This window comes from Lissotriton vulgaris, unplaced genomic scaffold, assembly GCF_964263255.1.
Source record: "Lissotriton vulgaris unplaced genomic scaffold, aLisVul1.2 SCAFFOLD_688, whole genome shotgun sequence".
In the NCBI taxonomy this organism is placed as follows: Eukaryota; Metazoa; Chordata; class Amphibia; order Caudata; family Salamandridae; genus Lissotriton; species Lissotriton vulgaris.
Window position 1 is genome coordinate 860,583 of NW_028243991.1, and position 23,368 is coordinate 883,950.

General features: G+C 50.4%; 1 pseudogene; it reads right to left on the reverse strand.

Moving 5' to 3' along the window:
- Nucleotides 1-22,896, reverse strand: part of LOC147668185 (uncharacterized) — a 44,451-nt pseudogene extending 21,555 nt beyond the window's left edge.
- Nucleotides 22,897-23,368: the final 472 nt, after the last annotated feature.

Consider the following 23,368-nt stretch of genomic DNA (forward strand, 5'->3'; position numbering starts at 1 on the left):
CATATAAAACGATTCCCAGAGATGAATTGACGCCTTACAGCAGATGGAATATAACTCAATATGGAATTTCCTTGACTGAGAGTCAGAAATCAAAGAAATCCTCCCCAATCTGGACAGTACCCCACCAAGGTCACCTATGTCTGCAGGGAAATGGCAAAAACCCCCAGAGCTCAGCTAGGGAAGAGTGTCTGTACAGAAACTTATGTCTTTTCATCTCAGACATCTCCTTCGTTCTTAGCAGCTAAGGGTACCTACTTCGTCTGCCACGATAGAGCGTATACATGGTTGCCCCCTGACTTCTCGGGCACATGTTTTATCTCGTTTCTGCTGCCACCCACCTACACGGCCGATGCAGATTACCATCGGACAAGGACAGTTAGGGGTGTCGTGAGTAAAGACGACACTGCAGAACAAGAGTTTGGAGATTTCGCAAAAGGTTTTCTGCCGTTTTGGGGGCCTATGGTGAACAGCAGGAACATTCGCCAATTGACGAGGGTAGTTGAATCCGCCGTGATTGAAACGGCTGGTGCCCTTAGTAACTTGACTGCAGAGCTCCAGTCGGACCGCCTTATGACTCTTCAAAACAGGGTTGCCCTAGATGTCATACTTGCAGACCATGGTGGGGTATGTAAAGTGATCCAATCCAGTTACTGCATTTTCATCCCTGACAATGCTCCGACAGTATACCAGGCCATCTCCAAACTGCACAAGATCTCTGATTCCATTCACGTGGATAAAGGGGACTGGTCCTTACTGGGGTGGTTCTGGGAACAGATATCTGCCTGGGGATGGAAAATTGTGATATTCATTGGAATGGTCTTTGCCATTCTGTTCTTGTTCTGCCTGTGTGTACAGTGCGCTCCTGCAATATGTGGCCTCTGTGCTACATCATGTGTAAGGAAGCCTGTGCCAAGGGACGAACTGAGCAACAGGATGATGCTACAGCAGCATCTCCATGACTTCATGAATACAGATTTGGACTCAGATTAGCATGAGTTATTGCCTATATAAGGGCAAAAGGAGGGTCTGTGGTTCTGAAAATTATGGACCCTGCTATAATGTGGTACCGAGGTACAACACTTGTGTCAGAAAATATCATCATATCATGATGAATTTGGTATCGGCAGACCGGTAATGATTAGGACATTATACCTATGCATTTGCGTCGTGATCGATCGATGCAATCACCTTAAAATAGTAGTTTTCGTGTTGAACCCTCGGGTTCCATTTTGTGAGCGGCATCCATCTTGTTTTTGCCCTTACATAGTCAATTGACCAAGGCCGAATTCGATCTGAAAGGACACGTACACCTTTGCTGACTCCTCTGTGACCTGGGCGAGCTGCCTCCACTGCCTCCAGCCAAACCTGTTCGGGCAGTCCCCAACCCAATGGCCGAGCGAGATTAGCATCAAGGCACAACATGTTATAAACCATTCACTGCATACAAACCACGCTTTATCATACACACACCTGTCCCTGTTTCTTCTTTATGGCTAGTTTTACAAGGAGGAGGTGCCCGATTTTATTGGGGTTTCATCGATATCTGATGGTAGTTCTGGGCCTGGCCGGGTAATCTATCACGAACTGGACATACGAAAATGTAGGCTGGCCATCATGACTTTGCTTTTTTTTGTTGTTGTGAAAATATGTATATGATTGTACCATAAAACAAAGAATTCTTGCCTAAAGCTAATATTTTTGTATAAAAGGAGAAGGCTGGTTCTGTAAAAACGAACAGTCTCCTGAGAATATACACACCGTGCTGTTGTACTTCTAGGACGCTTGTTACTTGGTTGCAGCCAATAAAACTCGATCCTTGACATCACCTAGAAGACTCTGTGTTTCTGTGGTCCAGAACAGGAAGAACTCAAGAGGTCTCTGGGTGTTCCCCCTGGCACCGCCGGGTCCCTAAAAACCCGGTACCTCAAATCCCCAGTTGGTTATCCCTGGTCTCTTTCGGGACAAAGTACTATTTCTGGCCCACAGCCACTTACTAGGAGGGCATTTCAGTGACGAGAAAACGGGACAAACGGTCCTGGAGAAGTTTTATTGGCCTGGTGTACACGGGCAGATAAAACGGTATTGCCGGGAATGCCCGGTCTTTCAGAGAACCAGCCGGTACCATCCCCCGAGAGTTCCCCTCCAACCCCTTCCTCTCATCGATGTCCCTTTTACCAGAGTAGGGATGGACCTTATAGGACCCTTGCTGCCCTCTAGGAGTGGGTGTAAATATGTGTGAGAAGTTGGCCCGATATGCAGTGCTCACTATTCTAGTGATCACTATGTATCAGTCCAAACAACCCTTATTGATGATTGGTTGTAAGTCAACCTTATAGACCAGCTATCCTAGTAGCGTGGATACGAGCAGTCTTCAGGCTAAGCTCTAGAGGGCGTGTTAAGCCAGCTGTTATACCATCACATATACCCCTTGAACACCAGTGAAAGGACACCACACAAGTTGTTATGAAAATAAACCGTTATTTATTTAGATCACAACAGCCCTGTACTCTTTATGAGGACAGGGTGCTAAGCACACAACAAAACTCTTACGAAAATACTTTAAGTTGCACAATTTACACAAATGCCCGAGGAGCACGAAAAACCATATACTCTAAAAGTGGAATGCGAATTACTAGCAGGTAAGTAACTAATCTCAGAGGCTTTGGAATCGCTAGGACTGGACTACTGAACCTTCAGATTACTAGCAGGAGGCCTAGGGAACTCGGGTGCAGAGTGTGCACTCTCACGAGGGATGCGGGACAAAGTCTATAGATACTAGTAAAAGCAAAAGTTAGTGAGCTCGGGCGAACCCGACTAGGTAGGTCAAAAACGAAAGTGGATCTAGACACTTAGAGAGTGGATCTACGCTGGAGCACCGTGGTACTCAGTTTACCTAGCCCAGGGGCTGCAGCTGCACAGGGTTCAAGTGTCGTCGGGAATCCGCGTTGATGGACCAGGAGCCTGAAAGAAGAAGTTGCTGGCAGGCGACCAGTGAAGATTGTTCGATGGGATCCAAGCCTGGATCGTTGAAGATGGATACCTGTAAGCAGAGGGGACCAAGTTCTGAATCACTAGCCAGTGATTAGATGGGCACCAGGATGGCACCGGATGGAGTCACCTCGACCAGGTGAGTGGGCGACGCTGTGCTCTGCAGTCTCTCGGACCAGGAGGCGTTGTCGGCGACCAGGATGGAGGGCGAGCTGTCCCACGGTGGTATCTGCTGTCGACGTTGCTGGGCCCAGGATTGGGGCAACAAGTCTTGGCAAATGCAAGCCCACGCGGTGGACTCAAGATGGCGTCTGGAGTAGACCAGGAGGGTCCGGGGTGCTCATCTTTTGGAGGGGAGCAAGGGCCAGCCTGGAGCAACCAGACCAGCAGTGGAAGTGTCGAAGTTCGTCGTCAGGAGGGCCACTAGCCAACGGGCAAGTGACCTGGACAACGCGGTGAGCAGCAAAAAGCAGAAGGGCCCCACACCGATCTCGTGGATGCTGGGGGGCTGGACTTTGGTGCTAGAGCTGCTCAGGGTCGGGGCTTCTCGGACTCCAAAGCACTCACTCGAGGATCCCTCGGCGGTCGTGCTGGACAAGCATCGTGCAGTTCTGAAGATGGCCGGTCCCTCGAGGTCTTGTCACACCTACGGTTCTCAGCTTAGCTGTAGAGGTAGGTAGAGGTCAGAGGTGCCAGGGAAGCCGGGTCTCGTTGTGCTGGTCAGTCGGATTCCGGAGGAAGGACTTGCAGCAAACCGCAGTGTTCTTAGATGGTGCCTGCAGATGCAGGGTGACTACTCCTTAGTCACAAGGGAGAAATCTTGAGAAGAAGTCGAGAGTTCCTTTCGTAGAAAGTAGTTTCAGGATTCAAAGATGATCTAATTTGGAAGGAGGCCCCCTCCTAACTTTATACTAGGAAAAGGGGCTGGCACGCGACTAGGTCCTGCCCATGGGTGGGACCAGGAAGGGGGGTGGTTACACCCCTCTCCCATGCCGGGCTTTCCCCAGCTCAGGGGCTGGTGTGCCCCTGGAACTGGTACTAGCCGGCCTATGCACAGTGAGCACCGGGGTGCCACTTGCAGTCACCTTCCTATTCAGCCCTGCCTACCCGGGATACACAAAACGCTGTCTGGGATGGTGCTAGCACCGCCCCTGACAGGAAACCCTTTGTCCAAGCACTCCTCGCTGGAAGGATTCCCAGCAGCTGGAGGTCAGACTTGTGTCTGTGGCGGCAGCATCCATTTTGTGGAGCTGAGGCTTGAGTTAACTTTAACCGGGGTTCACAGTTACTTCCATGTCGTGTCCCTCTAGAAGCATGGAATGCTAACCCCGTCACCAGAATTGGCGAGGGGTTAGTATTCCAATTCGTATGACACCTTACTCGACATGTTTTGATAAAGCGATACCAAAGTTGGCATATAACCGCGAGGATTATAATGCACTTAAGAGTATATGGTACGCGTTATCATGGAACAGCTATTAGGACTTAGTTCCAAAAGCTGCAGACAGGCTCAGCTCATGCCAGAGCACCATCTCACATAATTCCAAGCACTCTGCCTTCAGGATTGATAAGGCCTGCCATAGGAGTGACTGATAGGAATACATGTGTCCATTTTAGGTTTAGATATAGGTATACTATATCTAAAGCAAAGGGTGATTACACCACCTTGCCCCAGCTGTCGTGCAGCCAGTTGTTTCAGATTTAGATGGCCAGCCAGGGGTGGCACAATACATGCTGCAGCCCCTGGTAGGCCCTGGGTACACCTATGCTCTGGGTACAGAGTCTGATAAGGTGGCCCAGTACCAATTGGTAATGCACCTAAGGTACATGTTTGAATTTAGTGAGAGAACAGCTAGGCTGTGGGTCTGATTGGCAGGCCCACAGCCAGAGAAAGTCGTAAACCAGTGAAGCAAAAAGCAAAAATCTGAGTGATCATAGGATTGTAGACCCTACTCTCCTACATGACCCCCCCCCCCCCAAACTTTGGGACAATAAACTAACCTTGACCAGCTGAGTCTTCTTGCTCTAAGTGGAAATACCTGGAGAGCCCATCTGCATTGCCATGATCAGTGCCAGGTCTATGCTCCACTGTAAAATCCATCCCCTGTAGGGAAATGGACCACCTAAGTAGTTTGGGGTTTTCACCCTTCATCTGATTTAGCCACAAGAGGGGCTTATGGTCGGTCTGAATCTTGAAGTGAGTGCCAAAAAAATATGGCCTCAACTTCTTCAGGGCCCAAACCACAGCAAAGGCCTCCCTCTCAATAGCTGACCAATTTTTCTCTCTGGGGGTCAGCCTTCTGCTAATAAAAGCAATGGGCTGGTCTTGACCATCAAAATTCAGTTGAGATAGAACAGCTCCCACACCCAACTCAGAAGCATCTGTTTGGACAATGAAGGTTTTGGAGTAGTCTGGACTCTTTAGGATAGGTGCTGTGCACATGGCCTGCTTTAGGTCATCGAATGCTTTTTGACAGCCTGCTGTCCACTGAACTTTCTTTGGCATCTTTTTACTTGTCAAGTCATTAAGTGGAGTCACAATTGATCCATAATTCCTGACAAATTTCCTGTAATAACCAGTCAGGCCCAAGAAAGCTCGAACCTGAGTCTGGGTGGTTGGAGGAGCCCAGTCCTTGATGGACTGTATCTTGCTCTCCAGTGGCTGAACTTGGCCTCCACCTACAAGGTGGCCCAAGTATACAACCTGTGTCTGCCCTATCTGGCACTTTGTGGCCTTGATAGTGAGACCTGCTGCTTGCAGTGCCTCTAACACTTTCCTCAGGTGGACCAGGTGATCCTCCCAGGTGGAACTAAAGACTGCTATATCATCAAGATATGCTGCACAGAAGTCATCCAGCCCAGTGAGAACTTGATTCACCAGCCTTTGGAAGGTGGCAGGTGCATTTTTCAAACCAAAGGGCATTACCACAAACTGATAATGCCCACCAGGGGTAGAAAATGCTGTCTTGGGCTTAGCTTCCTCAGCTAACCTGATTTGCCAATACCCAGCTGTCAGGTCAAATGTACTTAAGTAGTTGGCAGAAGCCAATCTATCTATAAGCTCATCTGCCCTTGGTATTGGATGGGCATCAGTCTTAGTGACTGCATTGAGACCTCTGTAGTCTACGCAAAACCTCATCTCTTTCTTACCACCCTGGGTGTGAGGCTTTGACACTACAACTACTGGACTAGCCCAAGGGCTATCTGAGGGTTCAATGACTCCCAACTCCAACATTTTCTGCACTTCTGATTTGATGCAGTCTCTAACATGATCAGGCTGCCTGTAGATTTTACTCTTGACTGGCAGGCTGTCCCCAGTGTCAACCTCATGGGTACACCAATTGGTTTGGCTGGGTGTTAGAGAGAACATATGTCTGAAGGATTAAAGAACTTGTTTGCAATCCTTCTGCTGATGTTCAGAGAGGCTGCCACAAAAGACAACACCATCCACTGATCCATCATCAGGATTCTGAGTGAGCAGGTCTGGGAGACAGTCACTCTCCTCCTCCTGTCCCTCATCTGTGGCCATGAGCAAGCTCATGTCCTTCCTGTCAACATATGCCTTGAGCCTATTTACATGGAGCACCCTGAGGGGGCTCCTGGGAGTTCCAAGGTCCACCAGGTAGGTGACCTCTCCCTTTTGCTCAATGATTGTGTGGGGCCCAGACCATTTGTCTTTGAGTGCTGCTGGGGCCACTGGCTCCAACACCCACACCTTCTGTCCAGGCTGATGCACAGTCAGGACAGCCTTTTGGTCATGCCAAGCTTTTTGGAGTTCTTGGCTGGCCTTAAGGTTTTCAGATGCCTTTTCCATATACTCAGCTATCCTGGAGCGGAGACCAAGTACATAGTCCACTATGTTGGTTGCAGGCTTTTTGAGAGGTCTCTCCCATCCTTCCTTCACCAAACACAGGGGTCCTCTCACAGGATGCCCATACAGAAGTTCAAAAGGGCTGTAGCCAACCCCCTTCTGTGGGACCTCTCTGTAAGCAAACAAAAGGCAGGGTATCAGGACATCCCATCTACGCCTGAGCTTTTCAGGTAGTCCATGAATCATCCCTTTTAGGGTCCTGTTGAACCTTTCAACAAGCCCATTGCATTGTGGATGATAGGGTGTAGTGAACATGTAGTTGACACCACATTCCTTCCACATAGCAGTCAGATAACTTGACATGAAGTTTGCACCTCTGTCAGAAACAACCTCCTTAGGGAAGCCCACTCTGGAGAACACTCCAACTAGGGCCCTTGCCACTACAGGTGCTGTAGTGGTCCTAAGTGGAATAGCTTCAGGATACCTGGTGGCATGATCCACTACCACCAGTATAAACTTGTGCCCTGATGCTGTCTGGGGTTCCATTGGACCAACAATGTAAATCCCCACTCTTTTAAAGGGTACCCCCACCACAGGTAGTGGTATAAGGGGGGCCTTTGTTGTGCCACCTGACTTACCACTGGCTTGGCAAGTGACACAGGAGCGACAAAACTCCTTGGTATCTTCATTCATGTGAGGCCAGTGAAAGTGTGAGACAAGTCTGTCCCAAGTCTATGTCTGGCCTAAGTGTCCTGCTAAGGGAATCTCATGGGCCAAGGCAAGAAGGAAACCTCTCTGAGACAAGGGGATAACCAGCCTCCTGGTTGTACCAGGTTTGGGGTCTCTTGCCTCAGTGTACAGGAGTCCATCATCCCAGTATACCTTGTGGGTACCTGTGGCGTTCCCTGCAGCCTCAGCAGCAGCCTGCTGTCCGAGGGGTTCAAGGGAAGGGCAGTCTAACTGTTCCTTCCCCAGGTCTTCTCTTGAGGGTCCCCCTGAGCCCAGAAACTCACCTTGATCAAGTTCTTTAGGCTCAGTTTCCCTCAGTTCCTATAGGTCAGCCTCCTCTGAGACTTGATCCACAACCTGGGGCAAGGGGGAAGGCAATGCCTTTACCCTACTGCTCTTCTTCTTGGAAGGTGTCTGGTCCATTGTTCCAGTATCCAGCACCTGTTCAGTGGGGCATCTTCTGGCCTGTGACATAGTCACAGCAAGCACATGTGCTGACAAGCCTAACATTTCCATGTGAGTCCTCTGCTCCACTTCTGACCATAGGGATGTTTCCAAATCATTGCCCAACAGACAATCAACTGGGAGGTCTGAACTAACCACAACTTTCTTTTGGCCAATTACCCCTCCCCAGGAGAAATCAACAATTGCCATACTATGATTGGTAGTGACATTGCTGGCATTGGTCACTAGGTAATCTGTACCTAGCATGATCTGTCCAGGGTCCACAAAGTTAGGTGTCACCATTGTGACACTGGCACAAGTGTCCCTGTAGGCCTGAGCCATTTTTCCATTTATCAAAGGTGTCTGTCTGTATTTGCCCAAAGTATTGGGACTGACATCAGGGGACATATCCATATCCCCTGTACAGACAAGGACAGCCTGAGTGAGTGTGCTAACTAAGTTGTCAGACCCCCCAGATCCCAGGGTTAACCCAACTAGCCCCTTGGGAGGTACACTACCACTACTTACTGTACTTGGGGGTGCATGTGTCTTAGGGGCTGTAGTGGCAGGAGATTGTCCTCCTTTCTTGGTGCACTCACTAAACCAGTGAGTTTTACTTTTACAGTACTGGCACCACCTTTTAGACTGGCCTTCTTGGGTCTTCTTTTTCTGCTGTGAAGCCTGACCCCCACCCTCTTTGGTTTGTTGGGGACCTGTCGAAGACTTCTGGTCATTTTGCTCATTCTTAGTATTACCCTTCTGGTCTGCTTTCTTCTGACCACCCTTGTTCTGGTTCTGGTTCTGCTTGACCCTTGTTCTGACCCATCTGTCTGCCTTCTTTCCCAATTCTTGGGGAGAGGTCAGATCTGAATCAACAAGGTGCTGATGCAACAACTGGTTCTGACAATTATTTAAAATCTGTTCCCTCATGATCAGATTGTATAATCCTGTGTAATCAGTAACCTTACTGCCCAGCAACCAGCCCTCCAAAGCCTTAGTGGCACAATCTACAAAGTCAGACCAATCCTGAGACTGAATTTTCTGGGTATCCCTGAACAGCAACCTGTACTGCTCAGTGGTTAAGCCAAACCCATCAACCAGTGTATTTTTCAGGACTTGGTAATTGTTAGCGTCCTCAGCTCTAGTAGTGAGGAGCTTATCTCTACCTTTGCCTTCAAAGGAGAGCCACAAGATAACTGCCCACTGACTCTGGGGGACACACTGTACAGTGCAGGCCCTCTCCAAAGCAGTCATCCATTTGTGGATGTCATACCCTTGCTTAAAGTGGGGCACTATCTTACTCAGGTGTCTAGTGTCTAAACCCCTGTCCTTTTCTCTAATGATAATGCTGCCACCAGTGGGTTCTGTCCCACTCAATTTCTGCTCTCTTGCAAAGGCTAGTCTCTCTTTGGCCAGGGCAAGTTCTTCCCTTTCAATCCTCAGATTGACTTCCTTCATCTTAGCTTCATGCTCTCTTCTCTGAGGGGATGTCATCCCTCTGTGAGAAGAGGTCTGAGAGCCATTGGTATGCATGGATCTGTTAGAGCCTCTGGATAGAGACCTAACTCGTCCACTCCCAATGTTAAGCCTGCCTGAGAGTGGGCCTGAGGGTCCCCCAAATCCATTCTCATGCCTGCTTAAGTTGGTCCTAGTGAGTCTACTGACTTCTACCTGACCTTTGTCTGCCTCATCCCCTGATAACTCCTCTTCCTCTTCCTCCTCTTCACCTTCTGCAGAGAGATGGATGAGGTCAGGGTCACCTAGGGTTCCCTCTAAGGGAGGCATTTTCCCATCTGGATTAGAAGAATCTGGGTTAGCAGTTCTTCTGGCATCATAAGTCTCTAAGAGACCAATCAGAAAGGGAATGGTAGGGTTAGAACCCTGTTTTAGCTTCCTGGAGGTACATATCTGTCTCATCTCCTGGAAGCTAAGAGCTGCATATCTTGAAGTGACCTGTGGAGGGTCAACTGACAGAAGGGGAGACTCAGAGTTTCCTCCTTTGTCTGACATGCTTTTCTAGTGTGGTGTAAGTGATGCACCTACCTACACTATATGTTTACCTACTGATCCCTTGCTAAGAGTTGTAGTCAAGGTGTGCTAAGCCTTGTTGAACTACAACAGCTGGTTCAGTAGAACTCAGAGTATTCTAAGCTAAGTTATATGTACCTTGGTACTTATGTGATCTTTCACAATGATATTCTTAGGATACGTGTGGTAAAACAACAGCAAGCTCAAATCCCAACCGCTGCTCACCAATGTGAGAAGTTGGCCCGATATGCAGTGCTCACTATTCTAGTGATCACTATGTATCAGTCCAAACAACCCTTATTGATGATTGGTTGTAAGTCAACCTTATAGACCAGCTATCCTAGTAGCGTGGATACAAGCAGTCTTCAGGCTAAGCTCTAGAGGGCGTGTTAAGCCAGCTGTTATACCATCACATATACCCCTTGAACACCAGTGAAAGGACACCACACAAGTTGTTATGAAAATAAACCGTTATTTATTTAGATCACAACAGCCCTGTACTCTTTATGAGGACAGGGTGCTAAGCACACAACAAAACTCTTACGAAAATACTTTAAGTTGCACAATTTACACAAATGCCCGAGGGGCACGAAAAACCATATACTCTAAAAGTGGAATACGAATTACTAGCAGGTAAGTAACTAATCTCAGAGGCTTTGGAATCGCTAGGACTGGACTACTGAACCTTCAGATTACTAGCAGGAGGCCTAGGGAACTCGGGTGCAGAGTGTGCACTCTCACGCGGGATGCGGGACAAAGTCTATGGATACTAGTAAAAGCAAAAGTTAGTGTTCTCGGGCGAACCCGACTAGGTAGGTCAAAAACGAAAGTGGATCTAGACACTTAGAGAGTGGATCTACGCTGGAGCACCGTGGTACTCGGTTTACCTAGCCCAGGGGCTGCGGCTGCATAGGGTTCAAGTGTCGACGGGAATCCGCGTTGATGAACCAGGAGCCTGAAAGAAGAAGTTGCTGGCAGGCGACCAGTGAAGATGGTTCGATGAGATCCAAGCCTGGATCGTTGAAGATGGATACCTGTAAGCAGTGGGGACCAAGTTCTGAATCACTAGCAAGTGATTAGATGGGCACCAGGATGGCACCAGATGGAGTCACCTCTGCCAGGTGAGTGGGCGACGCTGTGCTCTGCAGTCTCTCGGACCAGGAGGCTAAGCATGGGCGAATTTTGCGAATCTCGCGTTCACGAATTTTGCGGGTTTGCAAACTCGCAATCCGCAAAATCCGCGAATTCTCGCGAATTAGCGGATTTTTTTTTTTGTGTTCGTGCGTGTTTCTGCCAGGTCGCGAGGGTTTTTGTACAATTTCGCAAACGCGAACTTACCTGTCGGGTCGCAAGTTTTGCGAACTTGTTGTTTCTACGTGTCCAGCCTGTTTGGAACACTCTTCTTCATCACTGCCACCCTCTGTCACCACATGCCACCCTCTGGCTCACCCATGCCACCCTCTGTTTCATCACAGCACCCTCTGGTTGTCCAGTGTACATTATTGTGGCAAAGCAAAGCACACCTTCCCTGCCTCAAGTGACCTGAATTAATTTGGGGCTGATTAATGTGTCACAGAATATTTTTTTAGCTGGCACCTGCTTCCTTAGTGCTTCCTGATTAGTGATCTTTTGCACTTGCTAAGTGCTTTCATTGTTGCAAAATTAGTTACAACACCTGCCCTGCCCCAACTGACAATAATAAATTAGGGGCTGATTAATGTGTCACTGGATTTGAACTTCCAGCCTGGCTCCTGCTTCTCTCCCTTAGCTGTAATTCAGGACCTTTGTGGCATATGTGTAACTATTCTGAGGGTCAGAGCAGGGTCACATAATAGTTGCAAGTAGGCAACTGAACTCTGGAGGGGCCCCTCAGGAAGCACTACAGGAAATGGCTACTAATGATGAGCTTGAACTTTTGGACCTGGTAAGTAGTTTCAGTTTTGCTAATATCGTATTTCTGCAATTTAGCGCTTATTCACGGGGCGCGAAGTTGAACTGGGAAGCCGCGAACTCACGCGAACAGTGCGAGCAAGCCATAAAATCCGCTGCTCGTGGATTTGCGGATTTTGTGGGAAATTCGCGAATCTCGCGGATTGCGAATTTACCGAAAATCCGCAAAATCCGCGAGCGGAACGGATTTTCCGCCCATACTTACAGGAGGCGTTGTCGGCGACCAGGATGGAGGCCGAGCTGTCCCACGGTGGTATCTGCTGTCGACGTTGCTGGGCCCAGGATTGGGGCAACAAGTCTTGGCAAATGCAAGCCCACGCGGTGGACTCAAGATGGCGTCTGGAGTGGACCAGGAGGGTCCGGGGTGCTCCTCTTTTGGAGGGGAGCAAGGGCCAGCCTGGAGCAACCAGACCAGCAGCGGAAGTGTCGAAGTTCATCGTCAGGAGGGCCACTAGCCAACGGGCAAGTGACCTGGACAACACGGTGAGCTTAAAAAGCAGAAGGGCCCCACGCCGATCTCGTGGATGCTGGGGGGCTGGACTTCGGTGCTGGAGCTGCTCAGGGTCGGGGCTTCTCGGACCCCAAAGCACTCACTCAAGGATCCCTCGGCGGTCGTGCTGGACAAGCGTCGTGCAGTTCTGAAGATGGCCGGTCCCTCGAGGTCTCGTCGCACCTACGGTTCTCAGCTTAGCTGTAGAGGTAGGTAGAGGTCAGAGGTGCCAGGGAAGCCGGGTCTCGTTGTGCTGGTCAGTCGGATTCCGGAGGAAGGACTTGCAGCAAACCGCAGTTTTCTTAGATGGTGCCTGCGGATGCAGGGTGACTACTCCTTAGTCACAAGGGAGAAATCTTGAGAAGAAGTTGAGAGTTCCTTTCGTAGAAAGTAGTTTCAGGATTCAAAGATGATCTAATTTGGAAGGGGGCCCCCTCCTAACTTTATACTAGGAAAAGGGGCTGGCACGCGACTAGGTCCTGCCCATGGGTGGGACCAGGAAAGGGGGTGGTTACACCCCTCTCCCATGCCGGGCTTTCCCCAGCTCAGGGGCTGGTATGCCCCTGGAACTGGTTCTAGCCGGCCTATGCACAGTGAGCACCGTGGTGCCACTTGCAGTCACCTTCCTATTCAGCCCTGCCTACCCAGGATACACAAAACCCTGTCTGGGATGGTGCTAGCACCGCCCCTGACAGGAAACCCTTTGTCCAAGCACTCCTCGCAGGAGGTCAGACTTGTGTCTGTGGTGGCAGCATCCACTTTGTGGAGCTGAGGCTTGAGTTAACTTTAACCGGGGTGCGCAGTTACTTCCATGTCGTGTCCCTCTAGAAGGGTGGAATGCTAACCCCGTCACCAGAATTGGCGAGGGGTTAGTATTCCAATTCGTATGACACCTTACTCGACATGTTTTGATAAAGCGATACCAGTGTTGGCATATAACCGCAAGGATTATAATGCACTTAAGAGTATATGGTACGCGTTATCATGGAACAGCTATTAGGACTTGGTTCCGCAAGCTGCAGACAAGCTCAGCTCATGCCAGAGCACCATCTCACATAATTCCAAGCACTCTGCCTTCAGGATTGATAAGGCCTGCCATAGGAATGACTGATAGGAATACATGTGTCCATTTTAGGTTTAGATATAGGTATACTATATCTAAAGCAAAGGGTGATTACACCTCCTTGCCCCAGCTGTCTTGCAGCCAGTTGTGTCAGATTTAGATGGCCAGCCAGGGGTGGATTAATACATGCTGCAGCCCCTGGTAGGCCCTGGGTACACCTATGCTCTGGGTACAGAGTCTGATAAGGTGGCCCAGTACCAATTGGTAATGCGCCTAAGGTACATGTTTGAATTTAGTGAGAGAACAGCTAGGCTGTGGGTCTGATTGGCAAGCCCACAGCCAGGGAAAGTCGTAAACCAGTGAAGCAAAAAGCAAAAATCTGGGTGATCATAGGATTGCAGACCCTACTCTCCTACAATATGCTCTTGTGCTGGTGGACTATGCCACCCGTTTCCCGGAAGCAGTACCCTTGCGCCAAGCCACCACCCAAAATATAGCCAAGGCCCTCATTTCCATTTTTTCTAGAGTGGGTTTTCCCCTGTGTTGGACTTGGCCCTTAAGGCAGGTTCACCCCTAATCTTTTTGCTTTTAATCTGTGATATGCGTGGATGATTTACTGGTCTGTGCGCACTTTTTCTCTGTGTCCCAGAGTAAAGTGCGTGCATGTAGTTAGGCTGGCCTGCTCTCCCATAGGGATGCATGGGGAATGTCTGTGTCCCTAGTAGTTCCTGATGTGTGGGGAGTGCATGCTTGAATTTGGTATGTGCGTGTTCGTGGGAATGAATGCTTTGCAATGGTGTATGTGGCATGTGTGTGTCATGAGTAGAAATGCCATATCTAGGACTTGGCATATTACTGTAAAATATGTCTGCAGTGTGATTGGCTAGGAGCTGGCTGGTGAGCCTGGCTCCAGGAAGGCTGGATGGGTCTGCCCGGTGGTGAGTGTGAGATTAGCATGCTTGATGGCTTGGGAGGAGTGTACCTGGTCCCTGATGGGCCTGGACTTTCCCCAGACAATGCTGGCTCCACCCCCTGTAGTGCGACTGATGGCCCTAGCCCTGCCAGTGAATAGAGAGGGTGGTTGAGGTAAACAGAGTACTTCAGAACCAGCTGCGACTGGTTTTCCCCCCACCCTGCACCCTGAGACAAAGGGGTTTTGCTGTATAAGAAGGGGCTGTGTCTCCATACAATTTGTCCTGTCTTTGATTTCCTTCCAGGATCTTGCCAGAGGGGGTTGCTGCTGCTGCAGGGGCCAAGAGGACCGCCACTTGGCTGTCTCCCTGCCTGGAGACCCAGTGTGCTGGCTCTGGTCCTGCCTTGCCCCTCTGCCTGCCTCCAGACCCTGCTGGAGCTTTTGCTGTGCCTGGAAGCGCTTTTCTTGGATTTATAGCGCTAGGAGCGCTTTCCTGGTGCCCCAGCGCTCAATAGCGCTTTGCTTGTCTTTTTAGCGCTGAGCGCGCTTCCTCTTGAGCCCCTGAGCGCTTGGAAGCGCTTTACTGACCTGGCCGGTGCCCACCCGGCCTCGGAGCCGATTTTGCCGATTTTTGGCGTAGCGAGTGCTACCTCGCTTTATATTTAATTGGAAGGCCGGTGCCACCCGGCATTGCCCCGTTTGTATTTGCGTATCTCGAAGCCGGTGCCCACCCGGCATTGCCCTGTGTTCACTGCCGTAGCCCCGGGACCGAGAGAGGACAGCCGCTGACGTCACCCAGAGAGCCGCGCTGTGATTGGTGACAGCTGCCGGAGGCTCGCCGAGTGACTCGCGCCGTGATTGGCTGCTCGCCGGAGAAGCAGGAAGCAGCCTGCAGCGTCCTCGGAGGCTCCCGAGTGAGGAGAGGAGCCCCGCACTGCTGCCGCCAGGAGACCCGGTGGGTGCTGAGGAGGGAGAGGGGCCGCGGTACACATTGCCGGTGTCCGCCCCTCCCCCGTAGCGCGATCTCGCGCACGCTAGAGTTCAGAGAGCCGCCTGAGGCTCTTAGGGGGCATTGGTGTTGCTTTCGAGTCCCCCGTGAGGGACTCCAACGAGGCCTGAGATTCAGATTGAAGCCCCGAGGCTCCTAGGGGCCATTTGTTCATTAAGAGCCCGCGAGGCTCGAGTGCCAGTGATTTGATTTACGAGCCTGAGAGAGGCTCCACCTGCCCGCATTGGTCCTTTTCGAGCCCCGAGAGGCTCCAGAGGCCACAGTTGTTGCCGAGCCCGGCGAGGCTCCTTGCCCTACCTGCATTCACGAGCCCCGAGGCTCTGGGGCATTTTGATTATTCTTAGAGCGCTGAGCTCTTGAGTGCACATTTGCTTTGTAAGCCCCTGAGAGGCTTCTTGCCCACTTTGTTCTTGAGCCCTCCTGGCTCCAACGTTTGCCCAGTTCATATTAACAACTGTCCAGCACTTAGTGGACAGTTGCCACGTTTAGGCTTTGTGTTCTGTGCTGCCTGCGCAGACCCCCCCCCCTGACACTGAGACTCAGGGCATTCCGCCCCTTTCGAGGCCAGTTGGCCTGAAGGACATTTGTGAGTGTTGTGCTACGTGCACCCCGCGCATTGTAACTTCTTGCTATATGATTCTTGCGCATATGTTTTAATCTGCACCTCTGTGTTTAATGCCTCCTGTGCAATTGTTTATGTCTGCTTACCTTTTCTAAAAGTGACCTGATTAGGTATTTTATGTTTATCCCCTTTTGCTAAATGTGACCTGCATAGAGGATTGTTGATTCCGCTTACCTTTTCTAAAAGTGACCTGATTAGGTATTTTTATGGTTATCCCCTTTTGCTAAATGAGACCTGCATAGAGGATTGTTGATTCCGCTTACCTTTTCTAAAAGTGACCTGATTAGGTATTTTTATGGTTATCCCCTTTTGCTAAATGTGACCTGCATAGAGGATTGTTGATTCCGCTTACCTTTTCTAAAAGTGACCTGATTAGGTATTTTTATGGTTATCCCCTTTTGCTAAATGAGACCTGCATAGAGGATTGTTGATGTTTCATTTTATGTTTAGGTTTCCTTCCCTTTGCTAAGATTGAATTGCTTAGGTGTTGGTATTCCTTTTTTTAGGTCCTGATGATAAGGTCCTAGTTACCTGCGGGATTACCTACAGTATTTTAGGGTTGCGTAGGAGGTCTTGACTCTGTTCCAGTGATTACTGGATCTGTGTTGCATTTATAATTTTGGTGCTACTCATTCTATGTTTACGACATAAGTGTGTACCTACCAGTATTATTTTCTGACAAGTGCCTACCCCTGACAGTGGTCCCTGTGGCCCTGTCCTGTACATAATTCCCCTTGTAAATTCTGCCTGTGCCCCTGGCACATTGTACAGTTTGCATGTGTTATCTAATGTGTTTTGTTTATTATAATACAAAGGCTATTTTTTATATATCCTTGTGTGGAGTCTTTCTTTGTGGCGGGCCTTGGGTGTTGTTGCTGGGGTGCGTGCGCAAGTACTTAACTCATACCGCCTCCAAGTTTAGCCTAGACTGCTCGCGCCACGTTACCTAGAGGGCGAGTGGGGGTTACCTTGGTGTGTGACTCCCTTGCCTTGACTTTAGAAATGGTGATCCCTGACTGACCTCGACGCGAGTCTTGGCCAGCCAGGGTCCCGTTTCTAACATTGGCGGCAAGCGGTGAGGATAAGGATTTGTGTTTGCGCTGTACCACAGTGGCGACAGGCCACACTTCAAAGCTCTGCATTTTTTAGATAACCGCATTTTGGGGATTATTGTTTTTTTAGGGAAGTTCATTTTTCCTTCTCCTGAAAGGTGTCATTTTGTATTTTGTCCAGTACCTTGTTCCCCGCCCTGCTCCCAGAGTTTGGTACCTGTGTCGCTAGTGGTCAGGTTGAGAGAATCAGGGGTAGTAGAAACTGCCTTACCAGTCCGAGGGGAGGGTTGTGTGTGAATGAGTGTGTGTTATGCTGGACAGTGGAGTGCAAGTACTGATAGGAATCGTGCTGAATTTTGTGATTGTATTCTCCTGTTTAGCTCAGACCCCCAGGTTCCCTATGTCAAACTTTTCCCAAGAACGTCCGCCAAAATGGAGCCAGTTTTTGATCTCTGTAGTCTGTTTAGGTACAGTAGATTAGAGCTGGTCAGATTCTGCGAAAAGGGAGGCATAGAGGTGAGTGAGTTGGTTACTCAGTCCCAGCTTAGGGACAGCCTGATCCTGTGGCAAAAGGATCAGTGGGATCGTGAGCACAGGGAGAGAGATAGGGCCCGGGCCGCACGCCATGATGTTGGTGAGTCTGTGGGGAGCCCTGAAGATTCTGATGATGAATGTGAGTTGGATGGTGATGACAGTGGATGGATGTCAGCAGAGAGTGATGACCCCATAGATAGGGAGTCCCTTGCTGGGTCCATTGTCAGTACCAGCGCCCCATCCCTTTCCCTGTCTCCAGAGGAGTGGTTGGATAGGAAGGAAGAGAGGGAGTATCAGCTAGCGTTGGAACAGCTCAGGTTGGAGCATGCCAAGCTAGAGGCTGAGAGGGCCTTGTTCAGGGAGAAGGTAGCGCAAGAGAGTAGGTTACCCCCTGAGTGCATGTGTAATTGTCTGGATTCCCCAGGGAGGGTGGAGTCCAGTGGTGGCAGCTTTTTAAGTGTTGGTGTTGACAGTCCCACTCCCAGTTCCCAGAGTATGGTTCCTGTGTCTCCAGAGGAGGAGAATAGGTTGAGGTTTAGGAACCTTAGGAAACCGTCTCACCAGAAATGGAAGTATTTTGTGGATAACTGTTCAGATGCAATGTGGGAGTGGCTGAAGGCTAACTTGGACGATGAGGTGGAGGATGAGGTGGACGGTGTGGTAAATATGTTCCTCAAAGAGCAGTTGCTCAGTGTTGTTTGTCCAGAGTTGCGTCAGCACCTGCTGAAGTTGAAGTGTTTTTGTCCTTGGGACCTTGCAGATGAAGCAGAGCGCTGGGAAGGTGCAGGAGGTTCCTTAGCGCCGCTAGTGAGTGATTCCAATAATAGTGGGTCAGGTTTTCTCCAACCCAGCGTGGTGGAGGAGGGTGAGAGTAGCCCAGCTAGGTCTCAGTATAGTGAGGAGGGTGTAGGGGCTTGCTGTCTGTCTCAGTGGAGCGGAAGTGAGTGTGAGACCGAGAGTCCCCAGATGCCCGAAGCCCTGCCTCAGAGCCTGGATGGTTTCTTTAGGGAACACCAGGGTGGGGACCTATGCTTACCTGTTAGTCCACTTGAGGGAGATCTCCTAGTGTGTGGGGGACCTGGAGCATCTGTGAGCGGAGCTTCCATGGTTGTAGAGTCTGGCAGTACTGCTCCAGTAGGGAGAGTACAGAAGTCCAGTGAAAGGAGTAATTGGGGGATAGGATGTGAGTCCCCAGAAGTCCTGGAGTGCCAGGCAGTGATTCCACCAAAGGTTCTAGACCGGAGGTTGGAGGTCCAGGTTCAGGGTTTGCCTGACCTGAAGGGTGGGAATACTGTAACCAGTATCCTTTCCAGTTCTTTCTCCAGAGGTACCGCCCCGGTTGGGAGGGAGCAGGACTCTGGAAGGGGGTGCAGAGGGTGGGAAAGCCCACCTCTGACCCCAGTACCACCTGAGGGGTTAAACCCTAGGTTGGGAGAATGGTGTTTAGAGGGTACCCCTCGCAGGAGGAGGAGGAACCCTAGGAGAAGAGGTAAGGGGAGGAGAGCCTTCCCTGAGACTCCTGGTCCACCTAAGGTTGTAGACCCTAGGCTGGAGAACCAGTGGCAGTCTAGCCCTGTCTTGCAGACAGGAAGAGTGGAAAATGGCTGTTATGTGCCAGGGGTTACTACCCCCCACTTCGTGGGTTGGCAGGATCCAGTGGCACCTAGGTGGCCTAGGGCCTGGTCCTGGCCGAGGGCAGCTGGAGAGTACCAGTGGGGTAATCCAGTGAGTCCCTACCATAGCTTTAGAAAGAACCCCAGGGGTTCACAGTGGCGTAAAACAGGAGGGTGTCCCTGCAGTTGCGGGCCCGCGTCTGTGTTTTATCGCCCCAAGCAGGTAAGTCCATCACGGTGGTGATTGGTCTGCCCTGCGTTTTGGCTGGAAGGGGGTTGTGTTGGACTTGGCCCTTAAGGCAGGTTCACCCCTAATCTTTTTGCTTTTAATCTGTGATATGCGTGGATGATTTTCTGGTCTGCGCACACTTTTTCTCTGTGTCCCAGAGTAAAGTGCGTGCATGTAGTTAGGCTGGCCTGTTCTCCCATAGGGATGCATGGGGAATGTCTGTGTCCCTAGTAGTTCCTGATGTGTGGGGAGTGCATGCTCGAATTTGGTATGTGCGTGTTCGTGGGAATGAATGCTTTGCAATGGTGTATGTGGCATGTGTGTGTCATGAGTAGAAATGCCATTTCTAGGACTTGGCATATTACTGTAAAATATGTCTGCAGTGTGATTGGCTAGGAGCTGGCTGGTGAGCCTGGCTCCAGGAAGGCTGGATGGGTCTGCCCGGTGGTGAGTGTGAGATTAGCATGCTTGATGGCTTGGGAGGAGTGCACCTGGTCCCTGATGGGCCTGGACTTTCCCCAGACAATGCTGGCTCCACCCCCTGTAGTGCGACTGATGGCCCTAGCCCTGCCAGTGAATAGAGAGGGTGGTTGAGGTAAACAGAGTACTTCAGAACCAGCTGCGACTGGTTTCCCCCCCCACCCTGCACCCTGAGACAAAGGGGTTTTGCTGTATAAGAAGGGGCTGTGTCCCCATACAATTTGTCCTGTCTTTGATTTCCTTCCAGGATCTTGCCAGAGGGGGCTGCTGCTGCTGCAGGGGCCAAGAGGACCGCCACTTGGCTGTCTCCCTGCCTGGAGACCCAGTGTGCTGGCTCTGGCCCTGCCTTGCCCCTCTGCCTGCCTCCAGACCCTGCTGGAGCTTTTGCTGTGCCTGGAAGCGCTTTTCTTGGATTTATAGCGCTAGGAGCGCTTTCCTGGTGCCCCAGCGCTCAATAGCGCTTTGCTTGTCTTTTTAGCACTGAGCGCGCTTCCTCTTGAGCCCCTGAGCGCTTGGGAGCGCTTTACTGACCTGGCTGGTGCCCACCCATCCTCGGAGCCGATTTTGCCAATTTTTGGCGTAGTGAGTGCTACCTCGCTTTATATTTAATTGGAAGGCCGGTGCCACCCGGCATTGCCCCGTTTGTATTTGCGTATCTCAAAGCCGGTGCCCACCCGGCATTGCCCTGTGTTCACCGCCGCAGCCCCGGGACCGAGAGAGGACAGCCGCTGACGTCACCCGGAGAGCCGCGCTGTGATTGGTGACAGCTGCCGGAGGCTCGCCGAGTGACTCGCGCCGTGATTGGCTGCCCGCCGGAGAAGCAGGAAGCAGCCTGCAGCGTCCTCGGAGGCTCCCGAGTGAGGAGAGGAGCCCCGCGCTGCTGCCGCCAGGAGACCCAGTGAGTGCTGAGGAGGGAGAGGGGCCGCGGGACACATTGCCGGTGTCCGGCCCTCCCCCGTAGCGCGATCTCGCGCACGCTAGAGTTCAGAGAGCCGCCTGAGGCTCTTAGGGGGCATTGGTGTTGCTTTCGAGTCCCCCGTGAGGGACTCCAACGAGGCCCGAGATTCAGATTGAAGCCCCGAGGCTCCTAGGGGCCATTTGATTATTTAGAGCCCGCAAGGCTCGAGTGCCAGTGATTTGATTTACGAGCCTGAGAGAGGCTCCACCTGCCCGCATTGGTCCTTTTCGAGCCCCGAGAGGCTCCAGAGGACAGAGTTGTTGCCGAGCCCGGCGAGGCTCCTTGCCCTACCTGCATTCTCGAGCCCCGGGGCTCTGGGGCATTTTGATTATTCTTAGAGCGCTGAGCTCTTGAGTGCACATTTGCTTTGTAAGCCCCTGAGAGGCTTCTTGCCCACTTTGTTCTTGAGCCCTCCTGGCTCCAACGTTTGCCCAGTTCATATTTACAACTGTCCAGCACTTAGTGGACAGTTGCCACGTTTAGGCTTTGTGTTCTGTGCTGCCTGCGCAGACCCCCCCCCCTGACACTGAGACTCAGGGCATTCCGCCCCTTTCGAGGCCAGTTGGCCTGAAGGACATTTGTGAGTGTTGTGCTACGTGCACCCCGCGCATTGTAACTTCTTGCTATATGATTCTTGCGCATATGTTCTAATCTGCACCTCTGTGTTTAATGCCTCATGTGCAATTGTTTATGTCTGCTTACCTTTTCTAAAAGTGACCTGATTAGGTATTTTATGTTTATCCCCTTTTGCTAAATGTGACCTGCATAGAGGATTGTTGATTCCGCTTACCTTTTCTAAAAGTGACCTGATTAGGTATTTTTATGGTTATCCCCTTTTGCTAAATGTGACCTGCATAGAGGATTGTTGATTCCGCTTACCTTTTCTAAAAGTGACCTGATTAGGTATTTTTATGGTTATCCCCTTTTGCTAAATGTGACCTGCATAGAGGATTGTTGATTCCGCTTACCTTTTCTAAAAGTGACCTGATTAGGTATTTTTATGGTTATCCCCTTTTGCTAAATGAGACCTGCATAGAGGATTGTTGATGTTTCATTTTATGTTTAGGTTTCCTTCCCTTTGCTAAGATTGAATTGCTTAGGTGTTGGTATTCCTTTTTTTTAGGTCCTGATGATAAGGTCCTAGTTACCTGCGGGATTACCTACAGTATTTTAGGGTTGCGTAGGAGGTCTTGACTCTGTTCCAGTGATTACTGGACCTGTGTTGCATTTATAATTTTGGTGCTACTCATTCTATGTTTACGACATAAGTGTATATCTACCAGTATTATTTTCTGACAAGTGCTTACCCCTGACAGTGGTCCCTGTGGCCCTGTCCTGTACATAATTCCCCTTGTAAATTCTGCCCGTGCCCCTGGCACATTGTACAGTTTGCATGTGTTATCTAATGTGTTTTGTTTATTATAATACAAAGGCTATTTTTTATATATCCTTGTGTGGAGTCTTTCTTTGTGGTGGGCCTTGGGTGTTGTTGCTGGGGTGCGTGCGCAAGTACTTAACTCATACCGCCTCCAAGTTTAGCCTAGACTGCTCGCGCCACGTTACCTAGAGGGCGAGTGGGGGTTACCTTGGTGTGTGACTCCCTTGCCTTGACTTTAGAGATGGTGATCCCTGACTGACCTCGACGCGAGTCTTGGCCAGCCAGGGTCCCGTTTCTAACACCCGTGAAATCTTGACTGATCAAGGGACACCTTTTGTCTCCTCCCTCATGCGCCAAGTATGTTCCCATCTCGGGATCAAACAAATAAGAACCTCAGCCTACCACCCCCAAACTGACGGGTTGGTGGAACGCTATAACGCCACCTTAAAGACCACCCTTAAAAAATTGTTAGGCCTGGAGAGCAAAAGGTGGGAGGAAATGCTTCCCCTTGCTCTTTTCGCCATCAGGTGTAAGGTCCAAAGTAGCACCGGATACTCACCGTATGAGTTGTTGTACGTGCGAGCTCCCCGGACTATGTTGGACATGGCTCGGGAGGCCTCGGAAACCGAACCGGACCGAACCCGACCTCTGCCTGAATATGTGGACAACCTCAAGACCCACTTAGAACAGATAAGGGAGATCGTAAGGCAGAATCTGGTGGCCGCTCAAATCACACAAAAGCAACAGTAAGATAAAGGAACTAAGGCCCGTTCTTTTATTCCTGGGAACCTTGTGTTGTTACTCCTGCCATCTTCTGACCATAAGTTACTAGGGCAGTGGCAGGGCCCGTTCCCCGTCCTAAGACAAGTAACTCCTGTCACTTACGAGATCGAAACTGACTCCCACAGAGGGATCTCACAAATATACCATTTGAACCTCCTGAAAAAGTGTAAGGGGCCTCGTGTTGTCCTGTCCAATATGCCACTCCTTCCTTTTGAAGGGTGCCTTGACCCAGACCTGCCTGAAAGAAACAAATAGGACCTTAGACGGTCCTTGTCCCTTGTGCAAACTGTGTTT